This window comes from Schistocerca nitens, chromosome 5 (genome assembly GCF_023898315.1).
Source record: "Schistocerca nitens isolate TAMUIC-IGC-003100 chromosome 5, iqSchNite1.1, whole genome shotgun sequence".
NCBI lineage: Eukaryota > Metazoa > Arthropoda > Insecta > Orthoptera > Acrididae > Schistocerca > Schistocerca nitens.
Genome location: NC_064618.1, coordinates 367143064 through 367160202, shown reverse-complemented (window position 1 = coordinate 367160202; position 17139 = coordinate 367143064). Strand labels below are relative to the sequence as shown.

At 45.5% G+C, this 17139-nt stretch overlaps 1 protein-coding gene and 1 pseudogene across 4 annotated transcripts in view; both read right to left on the bottom strand.

Annotated features, from left to right (window-relative positions):
* The window catches only part of LOC126259233 (irregular chiasm C-roughest protein), a 1966280-nt gene that overhangs the window by 345300 nt on the left and 1603841 nt on the right, over positions 1 to 17139 (bottom strand). The gene's annotated exons all lie outside the window — the stretch shown is intronic.
* On the bottom strand, positions 16561 to 16678 carry LOC126261137 (5S ribosomal RNA; annotated as a pseudogene).

Sequence of the window (17139 nt, the reverse complement as noted above, 5' to 3'; positions counted from 1 at the left end):
GTGTAAGTCTGATTTGCCTCCATTGAGGTACCCGCGGTCAATGTCTATACAAAAATTCTTTCTCTTAAGGTGAAGCCCGTCAACTTACTATAGTACAGGCTTTAAGGAGTATCGTGCGCCCGAGCGTAGTGTTACATGGGCACTTCGTTGTCTGCCGAGGCGTGTGACATGAATGACACGATGTTTGTGTTCACATATGGAGGTAACATAATGCTAGTCTAGTGTGGAACAGGCATCTCGTTCTACAATGTTCACAACAGTCATTGCTTCTGGCTTTACTTTAGTAAAACGTAATGTGACAAGCATTATCTCAGTCTCCACATATGTAACTGTTTCTGTTAGTGTACAATGCACATGACGATGTTTTTTTGTGGAATAATTTACATTATTGTTCCATGGGATCGTATAACAAATGATCCTGCTCACACAAATTATGAAGATGTATTCCACCATTTGGCAGTTGTACACTAATCAACTTATTTTGTTATGACCCGTAGATAACTTGCAGATAAGCCGAAACTAGTAATCAATAAAATTTGAAAGGGTACAGTACCGCCCGACATTGAAAATAGGTACAAAATACTTCATTATTCTTGTCAGAACAACACATTTTTTGTGTAAAAATAACTCAATTTCAATTAATACAGCGAAGCCGGATACCAGTGTGGGAAAGAATGACAATTTATTTATTTAATTGATCACATGTGCACTCCCACAAAGTAAATCCCTACATCCAGTTTGGTGAGATCTGTGAAATGAATGAATGTATGGTCGTCTGCTAACCGCAGATAGTGAATGTGGATATATGATCATCTTTGAGTCGATCCTTTGGCCACCTTTGGTGGGACCAAAGAGATGAAAGGTACCAGAGCTTTGAGCGCCTGAAATGTGGTTGACCAATACGGTGGCAAGGTGCTTCCCCCACCTCGACAGAGGTGCGAGATGACCTACAGAACGGCCATATTTCAGCACTCTGCCGCTGGATCTTCTGCTGTTAAGACCTGTTTTTGTTGTGCTCCGTAATGACGAAAGAGTGGAGGCATGGTATGCATGTGGAATATTTAAGAGTAGTTTGAATTAATAATTTCTCTATCTCAGCAACTTTTGTGGGGAGAATTAAATGTCAGGCAGGTAATATTAAGGGGATTGTAGTAATCTTCGGAAGTGACCAACGGTCACAATGAAACCACGTGTAGCTAGCTATAAGTTGAAATACTTCCGTGTGCCTAAGTTAAGCTGAATTACTAGCGTGTGTACAATAAGTTGAAATATTTAAGAAATAGCGTGTCTACCATAAGCTGAAATATTTAAGAAATGGCGTGTGCAGGACTTGAAATTAGAGACGAGTACTTCCACGTGGTGAGTACTGTGTGAGTCTCAATCTGTGTATGAGACAAAGGATAAAGAGAAGTACTCGTCCATGGTATCAGTTGAGGACTCGCGTGTGTGCTTAATATTAAACTGCATGATATGATTCCGTGTGACGCTGGATTTAAACTCTGAGAGAGAATCAAGGTGAGTCGGCCGTCTATCCAGCAACGCCACTTGGCTTGCATTGCACAGGAAGACGTGCATTTATCTCCAGAGTTCACAGTAGGAAAGCAGAATTACAAAGTGGGGCAGTGTCGTGTGAAACTGGGATAAATATTGATTGACGTGGGAAAGCTGAAAGTGATAATGTTGTGACTATTTAGTGTTTAGTATTTCATATTGTTGTGTGGTGTATGTCATGTAATTTGGGTATGTGTGGTTTGCATGGGGGAGTGGCAAGGTAGTTTCAAAAGATTTGTGGGTTATGCTTGTTCCTTCTGTATCGCTCGATCTGGAGGAAAGTTTCGTGATGATTGTGAGAGTCGAAGTGTGAGGTATAATAAAAGATCCACCATCCTATCCAGAAAGTGCACGGTAGCCTTAAATAAATTACGAGACCATAATATAGAGATTCACTAATGTAAAGCCATGCCCACTGGGCGGAATTTCTCATGTGATATTGTTGTAGGTTATAGAATTTGTGTGTTTAGGAATAAATAAGATAGTGAAAAGAAAAAGATTGACGGCCTTTTCCTTCGAATTGTATGTTATCATAATGTCCCAAATTTATAATGTGTGCGCCATTCATATTCAGTGCGATGGCCACGTGTTAATAAAAGCCGTTAAATAAAAGACAAAAAGAAAATGTGGTATTGCCAGTGCGTAGTGTACAGTCAGAGTTCTGTAAATCACTGATAGTCAGATATGCGTTTCCGTTGCGTAGTAATTCATGTAGGAGGATAACTTGTAACTAAGTGTGAGTACTAGAGTTCATGTTACTCGTCAAATAAGAAAGAATCCACTCGCTTGGCTGACCACTCATCTTGCAGGCCTGACTGCTTGATGCCACAGTATGAGCAAGGCATGTGGGTGCCTCTCAAATTATATTTGCGCTCTCGACTATTACGGTTTCTTCCGAATCCACAGCTTTAGCACAGCGCTCGCTAGTCTCCATATTTGATCAATGCAAATAATAACACTTTATTACACTCTGAAAGAGAGGAGAAAAAAAAACTACTCACCAAGAAGAAATTATTCGAATGGTACGGGAATCGGTATTTGCGATGTACGTGAACAGACAAACAAATGATTAGAATTTCAATAAAATTTGATGATATATTCCAGAGAACAAGATTCACAGGGTGAGCAAGTGCATAACGCGTTGGCACACCTCTGGCCTCTGGTCGAGCGGTTCTAGGTGCTTCAGTCCGGAACCCCGCGACTGCTACGGTCGCAGGTTCGAGTCCTGCCTCGGGCGTGGATGTGTTGTGATGTCCTTTGGTTGGTTAGGTTTAAGTAGTTCTAAGTTCTAGGGAACTGATGACCTCAGATGTTAAGTCCCATAGTGCTCAGAGCCATTTTAACCATTTACACCTCTAGCCCTTACGTAAGTAGTTATTAGGCTTGGCGTTGATTGATAAAGTTATTGGATGTCCTCCTGAGGAATATCGTGCCAAATTCTGTACAACTGCCGCGTTAGATCGTCGAAATCCCGCACAGGTTGGAGGGCTCTGCCAAAAACTGGCTCTGAGCACTATGGGACTTAACTTCTGAGGTCATCAGTCCCCTATAACTTAGAACTACTTAAACCTAACTAACCTAAGGATATCACACACGTCCATGCCCGAGGCAGGATTCGAACCTGCGACCGTAGCGGTCGCGCGATTCCAGACTGTAGCGCCTAGAATCGCTCGGCCACTCCGGCCGGCGAGGGCTCTGCCAATACTGCCCCAAATGTTCTCAGTTGGGGAGAAATGCGGCGACCTCGCTAGCCAAGAAGGGTTTGGTAAGCAAGAAATAAAACAGTAGAAACTCTCGGCGTGTGCGTTCGGAGTTTATCTTGTTGAAATATAAGCCCAGGATGGCGTGCATCAAGGGCAACAAAACGGGTCGCAGAATATGGCCGACATACCACTGTTCTGTAAGGGTGCCGCCGATGGTAACCATAGGGGTCATGCCTTGAAATCAAATGGCACCCCAGACTATCACCCTTGGCTGTCGGGCCGTATAGCGGGCGACATTCATGTTGGTTACCTGTGTGTTCCACGGCGTCTCCAGACAGGTCTTCGGCCTGAAACCTCACTGACTGGAGTAAAATTGTCTTCAATGATAGAGTCCCGTTTCAGACTGAACCTCACAACCAGCGAATACGTGTCTGGAGAGGTTCCGGACAGTCGTGGGCTACCAAAAAGAATATCGCCCGCCATACGGCCCGACAAGTAAGAGGGTTCGTCTGGGGTAGCATTTCTTCTCATGGCACTCTTTTGGTTGTCATCCAAGGCACCCTCATACCACAGCGGTACGTCGATGATATTCTCCGCCGCCTTTTGTTGCCCTTCGTGGGAACCCATCCTGGGCTTAACTTCCAACACGATAATGACCACCCGCACACGGCGATAGCTTCTGCTGCTTGTTTTACTGCTTGTCAAACCCTGCGTTTGCCAGTAAGGTCGACGAGTCTTTCGCTGATTGAGAACGTTTGGAGCATTATGGGCAAGGCCCTGCAACCAGCTCGGGATTTTGACGATCTAACGCGTCATTTGGACAGAATTTGGTTCGGTATTCTTCACGAGGACATCAAACAACTCTACGAAAGCCATGATGAATAACTGCTTGCATAAGGGACACAGGTGGACCAACGCGATATTGACTTGCTCAGTTTGTGAAGCTGTTTCTCGTGAACAAATCATCCCACTTTTGTGAAGTTGTAATCATTTGTTTGTCTGTACATGTACATCACATCTACGGTAGTTCGTCCCATTCAGATAGTTTCTTCGGTGTATCTGTTTTCTTTTTTTCTTAAAGTGTATTTTGTTAAGTAAAATACAAGGTGTACAACATTGCTTCCGCCGTTTGCCGATAGGTGGCGACAACGGTAAGTAGCGGTCGAAAGAAACAGAACGTGGACGTCAGGCAGTTAGCTTGGACCTCGGTCAACATAATTCCATTCATACATTAGTCGATTTGCGTCTGCATCATAAAGTTGTCCTTGATTGAAAATGTCAGTTTACGAGACTAATTCTCGTCATTTGCGGGAGTTGCTTCAGTAAGAAGGAAACAGCGGCTGAGTCTCATCGAATGCTCTCAAGTACGTATGGTAAGAACGCTATTAGTGAAAGAACGTGACGTGAGTGGTTTCAACGCTTCAAGAACGGTGATTTTAACGTCGTAGTGGTGGGAGAGAGTGTTTTCGAAGATGCAGAACTGGAGACTTAGCTGAGTGAAGCCTCGCGTCAAACTCAAGAAGAATTCCCACGATTAGTGGGAGTGACACAGCAAGCCATTTCAAAACGTCTCAAGGCTATGGGCATGATTCAGAAAGAAGGAACTTGGGTCCCGTTTTGCCATTCGTGCACCCAGGTTCGTCGTTGAGTACATCATCGCAGGCGGTCCTGTCTGTGATGCAGCGTCAAAGGTAACCGCAGCTTTGGTCTCCGAGCTGATAAAAAAATGTTCAAAAGTGCGTGAAATCTTATGGGACTTAACTGCTAAGGTCATTAGTGCCTAAACTTACACACTACTTAACCTAAATTATCCTAAGGACAAAAACACACACCCATGCCCGAGGGAGGACTCGAACCTCCGCCAGGATCAGCTGCACAGTCCATGACTGCAGCGCCCGAGACCGCTCGGCTAATCCCACGCGGCTCCGAGCTGATAGTCCATGTTGCTGCAAACGTCGTCGAACTTTTCGTGCAGATGGTTGTTGTCTTGCAAACGTCCCCATCTGTTGACTCAGGAATCGAGACGTGGCTGCACGATCCGTTACAGCCATGTGGATAAGATACTTGTCATCTCGACTGCTAGTGATACGAGGCCGTTGGCACCCATCACGGCGTTCCGTATTATCCTCCTGAACCCACCGATTCCATATTCTGCTAACAGTCATTGGATCTCGACCAATGCGAGCAGCGATGTCGCGATACGATAAACCGCGATCGCGGTAGTCTACAATCCGACCTTTATCAAAGTCGGAAACGTGATGGTAAGCATTTCTCCTCCTTACACGAGGCATCACAACAACGTTACACCAGGCAACGCCGGTCAACTGCTGCTTGTGTATGAGAAATCGGTTGGAAACTTTCCTCATGTCAGCACGTTGCAGGTGTCACCACCGGTGCCAACGTTGTGTGAATGCTCTGAAAAGCTAATCATTTCCATATCGCAGCATCTTCTTCCTTGTTGGTTAAATTTCGCGTCTCTAGCACGTCATCTTCGTGGTGTAGCAATTTTAATGGCCAGTAGTGTAATTTGTTTCATTAAAGCCTCAAATGTTGGGGGGGAAAAGGCGGAAGCAAAGTTGTACACCTTGTAATTTTAGCTTGCTACTGTGGCGGGTGTTTTCTTAAATGCTTTCTCTTGTTCAAAGAATTTCCCGAAGACTGATTTTGCACCTCACTTCAGTATCACCCAGTTTATCAAAATACTGCGATGTTTCAGTTGTGGCAGGCGCCATCCTGTCTCTGCTTCAGTTAATTAAACTGTACTTAAATTGCTTTAAACATCAATACAAAAACGTCCAAGTAAGCCGAATGGTGGAAGTAACGGGATTCCAATTGAACGAACTGCGAACGAGACGTTACCAAGATTGGCGAAGCGTTGCAAATGTTTTCGGGTACTGACTCTGTCGGTCGCATGCACACTGCTCGTTCAGTTGTTGGCCTCTTGGTGCCCATGCGTTCAATTGAACAAAGTGCTGCAAATGAGATACGCGGCCAAAATTTAATTCGGAAAAGTTTCGAGTAAAATAGTATCGATATCGAGATGGATATATTCGATACGAAGAAATATCGATACTTTTACCACGACTCTAGCTGTACCTCGGAGCCTGGATAGGCATCGCCGTGTTTGCGCGTGCCTCCCTTTGGATGCCTCAGACCGACATGCTGCGGGCGGCGCATCGGAAATGGAGTTCCACCAGGAGAGCCGGGAGCCGTGCGCTGGCCTATCAGGGGAGCTGCGATAGCGAAAGCAGCCTACCACAGCCGTGGCGCGCACACGTGCGCGAACGTAGGTTCGTGTTCTCTCTCTAGCACCTGTGCCAAGCAGTTACGCATCGCTATTGTGCGGACGTGCTACCCTGCATCTGCAGCGGCGTATTTTGAAATGCGCCTTGTAAATAAGGGTGATATGCAAAAATTTAGAAAACGTTAACATTTAAGTTGTAGAAGCGTTTCCCCTCTTAAAAAATTCTTCTGTATGATTTTCATAGTGTCTCGCTCTCTAGGCACAAACAATAAGTCATACAGAAAAAGTGAACAGGACTTCCTTTGTGGAAAACCAACGTAGTTAAATTTTGTTTTGGGATACGTTCTCGCTGGAGTACATGGTTGTAGAGTTTTCTAAAAAAGCAACGTAAAGAAGTGACCTTCAAACGAACCTCCACTCCCACATTCATCCCTCACGTCAGGATTTTGTAGTATGTTGCTCGTGGTACTCCCCCCTATCACTGTACACAAATTTCCGACTATACGAAGTATTCGCGATATTCGACCTTTCTTGGCCTCTATTGATTGGGCTATAACGCCATCAGTGTAGTCGGCTATTTCGTTAACATTATTAATTTAAACTTGCCCTTGGAAATTATGAAAGAAAAACGATTTTTGCAAACGTTACGCTTAAACTAATTACGTAGACAATTCGATCCAAACTGAAGCTTAATAACCACAGTAGTTTCGTAATCAGTTGTAAATTGATGATAATGTTACTGTAATCAACCTGCGTTTAGTCCTCGTGTGGGACAAATATTCGCCGTCAAAATTTTTGTAAGCGAATGAGGGCTTTTGTTGGCGTACGCTCTCGAAACACGATATTGTCGCCCCATGTCCTGGATTAAATTTCAAACCTCTTCGCAGTGCCATCTGGAGTGAAGCCATAAGACACTTCTGACGGTGGTTGGTGAGATGGCTTCGATAGCTCCCTCGATGCAATTCGATGCGCATACCTTATGTTCCTCACACAGTTTTATCTCCTCTCCATTTTTATCACACAGACAACCCCCCCTCCCCCCAACACACACACACACACACACACACACACACACACACACACACACACACACTCCCGAGCAAGCGCAATATCAAACAGCACAAACAATCATTAACGTTCTCCACGCAACAAAACAGAAGGAGCCTAGGCCACAGCCTATTGCGTCGATATTTATCAGTTACGTCGGAAACATGTTCGCGAAAAATGCAAGAATACTCCGGAAACGTAACATCAAATGGTTCAAATGGCTCTGAGCAGTATAGGACTTACCTTCTGAGGTCATCAGTCCCCTAGAACTTAGAACTACTTAAACCTAACTAACCTAAGGACATCACACACATCCATGCCCGAGGCAGGATTCGAACCTGCGACCGTAGCGGTCGCGCTGTTCCGGACTGTAGCGCCTAGAACCGCTCGGCCACTCCGGCCGGCAAACATAACATCAACAGGTATGTACTTCACCCACCGACCAAAGCGGAAGCCTCATAGAAGATGTTAAGGACGACCTAGGACTCGAAATGCGAAGAGTCTATCACATCCCGTGCTGTGCGGGAAAATGTAAGTAGGTCAGATCACCCGGACAATACAGGAAAGATGTGCGGAACATAAGTGTCACAGAGATAAGGAACAACCAAATCAGCTGTGACATGGGATGAATTATAGCGACACCGAGGTGTTAACACAGGTCTTCACATTCTAGGATTGTGTTTTAAAAGAATCTGCACAGCTAAGTAGGTATCGGGACACAGCTTTGAGCGTGTTCAAAACATGGCAGTGTGTGGGAAGAAACACTCACTCCACGGCAACAATTTGACATGGGTTCAGAACCTCGGAGCAGCTTGGCATTTTTTACATTAACAAACCATTATTAAGGGTGAAAGAAATGATAAGGGTAAATAAGCAATCCTTGCTTCAACAGGGTGTTGAGTCTCGGATCTTCGGATTTGTGGTCTGTCATGTACCAGTTTCTCCTTGCACAATATTTCATTTCAACAATTTAAAAAAAATTACACATTTCTATAACAATAACAGAAAACAGACTCACTTTATAAATAATTATGCCTATTGTCAAGACATGCACACTTGTGTGTGTGTGTGTGTGTGAATTCCTAATGGACCAAACTGCTGCAGTCATCGGTCCCTAGACTTACACATTATTTAAACTAATTTAGGCTGAGAACAGCACACACACCCATGCCCGAGGGAGGACTCTAACCTCCGGCGGGAGAGGCCGCGTAATCCGTGATATGGCGCCTCAAGCCGGGCGGCCACCCCGCGCGGCATGCACTCTTGTTTTCAGTATCAAAATTGTGAGAGTATGTTGTAGTGGACTGTTAAGGCAGCCAGTCCACAGTGAAGTAGCCGAAAGGGCACGCGTCAACTCACGCCGTCTGGCGTTAAGTCTGGAACAGGATTCGTAATGAATGTGATAAAGAAAAGAACGTAGCTACTAGAACACTTAACTTTTATATTGTCCTTTGGTATACAGCATTCTGGATGATACAAGTGAGACTCTATCTTGAGGTACATGCAACGTTACAAATGGTTAATGGCGCCTTGCTAGGTTGTAGCCATTAACTTAGCTGAAGGCTATTCTAACTGTCTCTCGGCAAATGAGAGAAAGGCTTCGTCAGTGTAGTCGCTAGCAACGTCGTCGTACAACTGGGGCGAGTGCTAGTCCGTCTCTCGAGACCTGCCTTGTGGTGGCGCTCGGTCTGCGATCACACAGTGGCGACACGCGGGTCCGACATGTACTAATGGACCGCGGCCGATTTAAAGCTACCACCTAGCAAGTGTGGTGTCTAGCGGTGACACCACATATGTCTCCTACCTCTTAAGAATCTTGTTTACCTTTTTGGAAAGCGAGTCCATTCACACGATTATTTTGTACCATCTGTATGCCGTTTGTCTCGTGTCCCTTCGACTGGAATTGTGCTTGAAACCCTTACAGCTGGTAACACATTATAGGACACCATGGCGACAGTACAAACACAGAGGTCAAGAACAGTGTAAATATACTAATTTATCCTGAGAGTATATTGCAATATTATCTGGTGATTATCAATGCCTTCCAGGTTGTAAAAAATAGGTAATACGTAGATACAACGCTATCACATGACATGCAGTCTGCGGTGTGGTAGAGAATGTCACTGTGAACAGAGATTCAGTGTATGGGCGAGTACAGCAGATAAAATTTAGCGTAGGTGAGATATCGTCTGCTGTACAGTATTAGCGGAGACAAGAATACACCAATGTAATTGCGTAGGCTTCCGCGGTCAGAGTCAGTCGACGTTTTCTGGGTGTGGTACGAGTCATATTGTATAAAACTACTGCTGTAGAGAACGTTCTGGCCACGGTTGCAGCGACCTTCCTCTGGTTCTACATCACTTTTTTTTTTTTTAGCGAAGAATAGGAATGGTGAAGCCTTGATGTGCCACGGGGAGCCGTCGCAACCAACGGTGCTAGTTACTGTACCAGCAAATTTTACTGCCGGCGCTGGAGGCCCCGGATATCCTCGGCCGGGAGATAGAAATTCGGCTGCGGAGCACCACGTCGCTCCCAGCAGTGCGCGGCGGACACGACGCCGACGTCGACGGCGGAGACGCTTGCGCGGCCCAAATTACTCCTCAAATCCCCGCACAATGGGCGCCCGCGGCACCAGGCGCGCAATTTCCCACTTGTCCCGTCATCGAGAAAAGCGAGGGGTGGGGGGAGAGGCCTCGCGGCCGCCATCTTGGCAGAGGCTCGACTCGGCGCGAGAGTGGACTTCCCCACCCAAGTGCCCACCACACTTCCCCTCGACACTTTTACTTGTCCTCAGTCGGAGCATATTTTCTCCTACAGCCCATCAAAGGGAACGCGGAAACAGTGCCCTTTAGGGTTCACCACTTACTAAACCCTGAATAACAAAGTTCAAGTAAAGTGTTACCCAGATAGTAGATAGTGTCGGAAGTTCCATGCGGCTTTTCGCGGATGATGCTGTAGTATACAGAGAAGTTCCAGCATTAGAAAATTGTAGCGAAATGCAGGAAGATCTGCAGCGGATAGGCACTTGGTGCAGGGAGTGGCAACTGACCCTTAACATAGACAAATGTAATGTATTGCGAATACATAGAAAGAAGGATCCTTTATTGTATGATTATATGATAGCGGAACAAACACTGGTAGCAGTTACTTCTGTAAAATATCTGGGAGTATGCTTACGGAACGATTTGAAGTGGAATGATCATATAAAATTAATTGTTGGTAAGGCGGGTACCAGGTTGAGATTCATTGGGAGAGTCCTTAGAAAATGTAGTCCATGGCTTACAAAACACTCGTTCGACCTATACTTGAGTATTGCTGATCAGTGTGGGATCCGTACCAGATCGGGTTGACGGAAGAGATAGAGAAGATCCAAAGAAGAGCGGCGCGTTTCGTCACAGGGTTATTTGGTAACCGTGATAGCGTTACGGAGATGTTTAGCAAACTCAAGTGGCAGACTCTGCAAGAGAGGCGCTCTGCATCGCGGTGCGTTTCTAGATGAGGTATCGAATATATTGCTTCCCCCTACTTATACCTCCCGAGGAGATCACGAATGTAAAATTAGAGAGATTCGAGCGCGCACGGAGGCTTTCCGACAGTCGTTCTTCCCGCGAACCATACGCGACTGGAACAGAAAAGGGACGTAATGACAGTGGCACGTAAAGTGCCCTCCGCCACACACCGTTGGGTGGCTTGCGGAGTATAAATGTAGATGTAGATGTAGATTGTCAGCTACAATGAGTAATAAACATCCTTTGGCTTTTGAACCTCTAGGAACAGACATGTTTGTAAATTATGAGATTGGCTTCGCCTGTTGTTCTTGCGTTCAGTCCAAAGTCTGATTTTCTGCACTGCTCTCCACGCTAAGTTATCCTGTGCCAGCATCATTATCTCTGTATGACTACTGTGATCTACACCCATTTGAACCTACTTACCATCGTTATACGCCACACATCTCTCCATTACCAAACTGATTACTGCGTGATGCCTCAAGGTGCATCTAATCAATGATCCCTTCCTTTAGAAAAGTTATACCATAAATTTTGTTCTCACAACTTCAGTTCAATACTTCCACATTAGTTATCCGATATATGTAAATAAACTTCAGCGTAACACCCCATTTCAAAAGCTTCCATTATCTTATTATTTGGACTGTTTATAGTTCACGTTTCACTTCCGTACGAGGCTACACTCCGAACACATTAAGAAAAGGCTTCCTAATATTTAAATTTATATTGAACAGTAATAAACTTCTTACGTTCAGAAACACTTTTCTTACTATTTCCAGTCTGTGCATATGTTATCTCTGTTTCGGCCAACGTCAGTATTTTGTAGACCAACTAGCAAAACTCGTTGTTCATTTTTAATGTTTTATTTCCTAATCATTTTCGTTCATATTCATCTGATTTAATTCGAAGCCGGCCGCGATGGCCGAGCGGTTCTAGACGCTAAAGTTTGGAGCCGCGCAACCGCTACGGTTGCAGGTTCGAATCCTGCGTCGGGCACGGATGTGTATGATGTCCTTAGGTCAGTTAGGTTTAAGTAGTTCTAAGTTCTAGGGGACTGATAACCTCAGAAGTTAAGTCCCATAGTGCTCAGAGCCATTTGAACCATTTAATTCGACTACATTCCATTATATTTGTCGAACTTTTGTTAATGTCCATCTGCAAACTATTTTCAGGACTTTATCAATTCATTTGCTCTTTCAAGCGCTGATCGAATTAAAATGTCATCGGCAAACGAAGTTTGAATTTTTTCTACCTGAAAATTAATTCCTTTTCTAAACCTCTCCTTGTTTTCTTTCACAGCTTGGTCAATGTACAGACTGAGTAGCACTGAGGATAGGCTACAACCCTAGCTTAACTCCCTGCCTCCCCTTCTTTCGCGAGTGTATTCAAGTCAACACTGTCAAAACCAGTCTATGAATTTACACATACTGTTTTTCGTACATTAGTCTTTATGTAACTTATCTTGGAATGTTGTCGAATTGAGTGGGGTGATGCTGAGGGAATTAGATTAGGAAATGTGACACTTAAGGTAGTAACGGAGTTTTCCTATTTGGGCAGAAAAATAACTGATGATGGTCGAAGTAAAGAGGATTTAAAATGTAGACTGGCAATTGCAAGGAAAGCGTTTCTGAAGAAGAGAAATTTGTTAACATCGAGAAGAGACTTAAGTGTCAGGAAGTCGTTTCTGAAAGTATTTGTATGGAGTGTAGCCATGTATGGAAGTGAAACGTGGACGACAAATAGTTTCTACAAGAATAGAAGCTTTAGAAATGTGGTGCTACAGAAGAATGTTGAAGATTAGATGGGTAGATCACATAGCTAATGAGGAGGTATTGAATAGAATTGGGGAGAAGAGAAATCTGTGGCAGAACTGTACTAGAAGAAGGGATCGCTTGGTAGGACATATTCTGAAGCATCAAGGGATCACCAATTTAGTAGTGGAGGGCAGCGTGGAGGGTAAAAATCGTAGAGGGAGACCAAGAGATGAATACACTAATCAGATTCAGAAGGATGTAGGTTTGCAGTAGGTACTGGGAGACGAAGAAGCTTGCACAGGATAGAGTAGCATGGAGAGCTGCATCAAACCAGTCTCTGGAATGAAAACAACAACAACAACAACAACAACAACAGCCGTAGGACGAGGCACGCCGCACATGTTCCTACATTTCTCCAGAGTCCAAACCGATCTTTCACGAGGTCGCCTATATCAGCATTTCCATTCTTAGCAAGTAATTTGTGACAGTATTTCGTAACCATGACCTATTAGATATTTCAGTAATACGCAGACCTTTCGATACCTAGAGCAGGAATTAATACATTCTTATAGAATTATGACGGTATTCCGCCTATTTCGTGCATTGTCTAGTCATATTAATGTGACCACCTGTCGAAAAAAGCCTCAGTAACCGCCTTTTGCAGCGCAGACCGTTGCTAGAATTTGCAAGAAGAGATTCAATGACATTCTGGAAGACACTGACAAGGATGTAGCCAGCTGCGCTATGTTTCTCAGTTGAGGATCCTTGACGCATACAGACCGATCGAGGTGACCCTACCAGTTCTCTATTGGGTTTAAATCAAGGGAGTTTGGTAGCCATGGCGGTATCGTAAACTCACTCTGATGGGCTTCGAACCTCGCACGTGCACTGTGAGCTGTGTGACACATTGCATCGCCCTGCTGGTAGAGGCCATCGTACCAAGGGACGTGGTCTCAAAGGACTTGTATTGATGTAGGCTACCTTCCAGAATGATGAGATCAGCTAGAGAATGCCAGGAAAACATTCCCCAGACAATGCCGCTCTCTCCTCAGGGCCGACCGCTGTGGACGAGCGATTCTAGGCGCTTCAGTCCGGAACCGTGCGGCTGCTACGGACGCTGGTTCGAAACCTGCCTCGGGCATGGATGTGTGTGATGTCCTTAGGTTAGTTAGGTTTAAGTACTTCTAAGTCTAGGGGACTGATGACCTCAAATGTTACGTCCCACAGTGCTTAGATCCATTTGAACCATCTCTCCTCCGGCCTGGCACCTTCCGACAATTGTTACAGGGTGTTCGCTTTCAGACGTTCCACGCCGTACAGGCCAACGGCTAATGGATGTAAAACGTGATTCATCTGGAAATGCCACCTATCGCCTCTCAGTGGACATCCAGTTGCGGTATGGGCGTGCAAATTCCAGCCTCCGTCGCCGACGTACAGCAGTCAGCATGGGTGCATGAATCATGCGCCTGATACCGAAGTCCTTAAGTGGCAACATCCGCTGAACGGTCATTGAGGAGACACTGCAGCCCCCTTGGTTCATCTGGGCGGTACGTTGATCTACATTTACACGTCTATTCTCACGTATATATCTCCGCAGCTGTCGTGTACCGCCGTCTTATATGGCTCATGTTGAACCACAGTTTCCTTCACGTCGGTTTTAGATGACGCCATTTTGTCATGCACGGTGCTTTAAGCACGGCGGCACGCCAACACTTTACAGAACTTAGCCGTTTGGGAAGTACTTCCACGCTTGGCCCGAAAGGCAATGATCGCGCCCTTTTGGACATCAGGTAAATCGCGCCGTTTCCGCATTACGATTACGACTGTACTGTTTTCCGCATCCCCCGACATGTTTCATATACACTCCACTGCTAGTGTTGCCACCAGCCGTCTGCACCTCGAAGTTGAACATAGGTGGTGGTCAAAATGGGTCAAATGGCTCTAAGTACTATGGGACTTAACATCTGAGGTCATCAGTCCCCCAAACTTAGAACTACTTAAACCAAACTAACCTAAAGACATCACACACACCCATGCACGTGGCAGGATTCGAACCTGCGACCGTAGCAGCTGGTGGTCTCATTAATGTGACTGGACTGTGTATATATTGCATACCAGATGCAATATTTTTGTCACGGAGTAGTCGCAAAGTTTTATTAACTGGAAAGAATCTAGTTCTAAACACGAAATCTGATGGTGGTGCTAATCCTTCTCTAATATTCACTCTTCAAAGTGACGACACATTTTCTTAACGATGAACGAGTTGGCGCAGACCTTGGTTGTAGAAGTCTACGTTTTAACTATTCCGGCCACTTTGCATCTTGAAAATTATCTCATGGTCATTCTGCAAATGCCTGCCACACAATAGTTTCTTCATCCGAGGAAAGAGGAAAATCGACTGGATGTCATGTCAGGAGAATACAGAGTAAGGCAAAATTTGAGAACTCAAAGAAATGGTATGTGTGCCTGGTCGTTAAACAGATACACGCCCTTGGACAGCTTGCCATACGCTTCATTTTGACAGTATCCGGTAATTTTATCAGATTTCGCTAGTTCGCTCTAGTGACGGTGTTCACCCTATGGCCGGCCGAAGTGGCCGTGCGGTTCTAGGCGCTGGAGTCTGGAACCGCGAGACCGCTACGGTCGCAGGTTCGAATCCTGCCTCGGGCATGGATGTCTGTGATGTCCTTAGGTTAGTTAGCTTTAACTAGGTCTAAGTTCTAGGGGACTAATGACCTCAGAAGTTAAGTCCCATAGTGCTCACAGCCATTTGAACCATTCACCCTATGAGTATCATCTTTTTGAACTACACCTCTGCAATCCCAGAAAACACTAAGCATCACCTTTTCATATGGTGGTTGGGTCTTCGTCTTTTTCGGCGATGGTGATTCCACGCATTTCAGTTGTTTGCTTTGCTTCTCGGGACTACAGTAATACACCCGGTCCCGGTGATACACTCGTCCACGCTGAATGGGTGAATACAGAAGTCACCTTTCTGGTCTGACCCAGTTGAAAGGTTCGGCTGTTGCCTCTGTACGGTGGGCATTTTGATTGGGTGTGAGCAGTAGCGGAACTGAACAGGCGCTGACGTTTGTCATGTTATAAATATCACGCAAGATGTTGTCAGCTGGATCATGACAGAATTTAACTTTTTCTCCTGTCGCCTCGATTGTGATAGGTCTCCGAGCACCATGGCCTCCACTTGTCTTGCGACTGCAGAGAGATGGTCTGGCACTTGTTCTTCCGTTATTCAGACTGGAAGAAGTACTTGTGCCACCTAACAGTTGTCTCGTATCATGATGTATCGTTGGTGTACAGCTTCATCAGCTCAGCATGAAGTACTGCACCGTTGCTCCTCTTCTAATGCAGAAAACGAATTACTGCACGCTCCGCAACTTGATCAGTTTCTGCTGCTCTAAGGGCGTGCTACGGTACTGTCTACCAGAACCACAGATGTGTAACAACAATAAACAATTAATTTACGTAACTCCATTTTTACGAGGTGGTAATTAAATTTACATGCGTATCCGTCGTACGAACACTATAGGGGAAAAAGCACTCCGTCTTCAGGCCACGAGTGGCCTACCGGGACCATTTGACAGCCAGTCATCCTCAGTGGATGATGCGCATAGGAGGGAGGTGGGGTCAGCACACCGCTCTCCCGGTCGTTATGATGGTATTCTTGACCGAAGCCGCTACTATTCGGTCGGGTAGCTCCTCAATTGGCATCACGAGGCTGAGTGCACCCCGAACAATGGCAACGGCGCATGGCGGCCTGGATGGTCACCCATCCAAATGCCGACCACGCCCGACAGCGCTTAACTTCGGTGATCTCACGGGAACCGGTGTATCCACTGCGGCAAGGCCGTTGCCCAACGCTATAGGGAAGCAGTAGATTATTTATTTTGGGTTTTGCAGCATCACATTGAATAGATAATTGCAGAAATCATAAATTCAATAGCAACAGTACTTTAACGCACACTTGTACATAACGTAAGAGACAGTTATGAAACTATCTTGGCGCGGCATCTGATGTTTAGCTGGTCTACTGCAGCCTTGGGGGGGGGGGGGGGGGGGAGGTGGGAGGGAGCAGGTGCATGCATAGTTACCAGATGTTCCGCGGGCAGAGTGCCAGAACCTCCTTGCGTGATTTATACGGGAGATTTAATTAATTTCTCGTCGCATAATTTATGCCTCTCCGCGAGTGCTAGTGATACCTACCTGCAAACTCAGGTATCTGATCCAACTGCGGCTGCTGCGACGCTCCATCCCTGTTTGCAATCGTAGCGGAGTACAAAATAGTGACTATAACTTTGTAGTCTCACTTCGTAGAT